The sequence below is a fragment of the Mustelus asterias genome, chromosome 6 (genome assembly GCF_964213995.1).
Source record: "Mustelus asterias chromosome 6, sMusAst1.hap1.1, whole genome shotgun sequence".
In the NCBI taxonomy this organism is placed as follows: domain Eukaryota; kingdom Metazoa; phylum Chordata; class Chondrichthyes; order Carcharhiniformes; family Triakidae; genus Mustelus; species Mustelus asterias.
In genome coordinates this window covers 13,007,499-13,010,403 of record NC_135806.1, presented here as the reverse complement: position 1 = coordinate 13,010,403, position 2,905 = coordinate 13,007,499, and the positions used below count along the sequence as shown (strand labels likewise).

The following is a 2,905-nucleotide window of genomic DNA, read 5'->3' as shown; positions in this document are numbered from 1 at the left end:
CCATTCGGCCCACCGAGTCTGCACCGACCACAATCCCACCCAGACCCTACCCCCACATATTTACCCACTAATCCCTCTAACCTACGCATCTCAGGACACTAAGGGGCAATTTTTAACCTGGCCAATCAACCTAATCCGTACATCTTTGGACTGTGGGAGGAAACCGGAGCACCCGGAGGAAACCCACGCAGACACGAGAAGAATGTGCACGAGAAGACAGTGACCCGAGCCGGGAATCGAACCCTGGACCCTGGAGCTGTGAAGCAGCAGTGCTAACCACTGTGCTACCGTGTTCTAACAACTGATGCTACTAGTCCACCTCATACAAACGGAAAATGAATCCTCGGCCGCGATTCTCCCAAAAACGCTGAATTGGTGGGAAAACTGTTCCAGATCCTGACTGTTCAGTCACTTCAGCTTCTCACCTGAATCTCCGCACTCTGTGCACTGCAGAGGTCCCAATCGTGAATCTCATTAAAAACTCAGGGGGGCGGGGCCTATTCGTGCCGGAGTCTGACAGTTCTGGAACTCTGCACATGCCCAATGGCCCCGATCTGTCAGTCTCCCCGAGCGCTGGCCAAGCCCGATCGCTGGCCAGCCCGGGACCCCCGCAGTGCTGCCCCTCCAGACCCCCCCATGGCCCAATTGCACCCCCCACAGTAATTCCCAAGCCAGAACTGACCCCACTGCCACTCAGCACCCTGGTGTCCAACCGCCCCCAGCAGTGGCAATCCTCCCACCCGCCTCACCCCAGCAGACCCCCGCCTGGGAGTCAGAACCCCAGCAGACCACTGCCCCCCCCAGCTGCCCCAATCACTACCCTTCCTCTATCCCAGACCGATTCCGATGCAGAGTGGCAGCGGGATCCCCTCAGGCCCACCGATCGTCACTAGGCCCTGCCCACAATAGCATTATTCCCGATGCCCAATGGGCAAAGCCAAGGTTCCCCTGGGCAAAGGCACTTTGCCCCTTGGGCAGTGCCAGGGGGCACAGACTGGCACAGCCAGGGTGCCCATGCCCGGGGGGGGGCCACGATTGCCCCCCCCCCTTCATCCCGGCGGGGTCTCCTGCTAGTTCCCCGAACGTGGGGAGCTAGTTTGAACCCCGCCAGAATGAAGTACCCCTGGCGGGATGGGAGTTTCAATCGGGACCTGTAAATTCCTGATAATTACATTCAACCTACATTTAAAACATATTAAAAACAGATTCAAATTACTCACCTGCCTTCCCGTCGGTTTCCAGCGTGGTCTGACCGGCGACTGTTCGCCGGCTCTGGAAGAAGCGCATGCACTCCTGGTGCATGAGCAAATCCCGGAGCAAGGCCGGTGACGCGCATCTCCCACTGCGACCCGCCAGAAAAGTTGCGCGTCGCGATGGGAGAATCGCGGCCATTATTTCCAATTGTTTTTGCAGCTGTCGAGGCTTCCCATCAAGTGTTTGGTTATCTCTAATGTAACCTATGTCCTTTGAGCCACCTCATCCCAGACAACACACACTACCTGAGACACCCCCATGATCCTGCCTTCAAACCATCCGATCAACATCACGTAAACGAAAGATTCAATCAGTGACTCTTTGTGTGGAATTCTGGACAAATTGACTAGATGAAGGGTTAAAATTCAGATACTTCCAGTCTCTCATTCTTGCCAATACTATTTTTAGATAGATTTGCTTTCAAGCCCATTGGCCAAATGGACCGCAGCACCGCTGAGATTTGAACTCAGGATCTCCTGTTTGTGAGACAGGTGCTTTAACCAACTAAGCGATGGTGCCAACTGGTTAGCCTACATCAGCTGTATTCCCAGGCAGTCCCCCCATTCCAAGTACTAACTAGGCCTGAGTGTGCTTAGCTTCCAAGATCTGACAGGATTGGACACTTTCAGACTAGCATGGCCATGGGCAGGTAAAGGAAATCACAACATTTGATCAACCCATACACGTGATCCATAGACACCTGACAGTGCAGAAGGAGGCCATTCAGTCCATCGAGTCTGCACCAACTCTCCCAAAGAGCAAATTACCCAGGCCCACACGCCCTGCCCTGATTTGATTTATTATTGTCACATGTATTAGTACACAGTGAAAAGTATTGTTTCTTGTGCGCTATACAGACAAAGCATACCGTTCATAGAGAAGGAAAGGAGAGAGTGTAGAATGTAGTGTTACAGTCATAGCTAGGGTGTAGAGAAAGATCAACTTAGCTCCATTCAAAAGTCTGACGGCAGCAGTCAGTTGGTACATGACCTCAGACTTTTGTATCTTTTTCCCAACGGAAGGTGGAAGAGAGAATGTCCGGGGTGCGTAGGATCTTTAATTATGCTGGCTGCTTTGCTGAGGTAGCGGGAAGTGTAGACACAGTCAATGGATGGGAGGCTGGTTTGCTTGATCGATTGGGCTACAGACATGACCTTTTGTAATTTCTTGCGGTTTTGGGCAGAGCAGGAGCCATACCAAGCTGTGATACAGCCAGAAAGAATGCTTTCTATGGTGCAACTGTAAAAGTTGGTGAGAGTCGTAGCTGACATACCAAATTTCCTTAGTCTTCTGAGAAAGTAGAGGAGTTGGTGGGCTTTTGTAACTGTAGTGTCGGCATGGGGGGATCAGGATAGGTTGTTGGTGATCTGGACACCTAAAGACTTGAAGCTCTCGACCCTTTCTACTTCGTCCCCGTTGATGTAGACAGGGGCATGTTCTCCCCTACGCTTCCTGAAGTCGATGACAATCTCCTTCCTTTTCCCTATCCCGTAACTCCACGCATTTACTCCGGCTAATCTACCTAACCGACACATCTTTGGAATAGCAATTTAGCATGGCCAATCCACCTAATCTTTGGACTGTGGAAGGAAACTGGAGCACCCGGAGGAAATCCACGCAGAAGGGGGGAGAATGTGGAAACTCCTACACG

General features: G+C 52.1%; 1 non-coding gene across 1 annotated transcript; it reads right to left on the bottom strand.

The window, feature by feature from the left end:
• Positions 1 to 1,699: 1,699 nt before the first annotated feature.
• On the bottom strand, positions 1,700 to 1,773 carry trnav-cac (transfer RNA valine (anticodon CAC)). Its single transcript has one exon. It is a non-coding gene; the product is annotated as a tRNA-Val (tRNA).
• Positions 1,774 to 2,905: the final 1,132 nt, after the last annotated feature.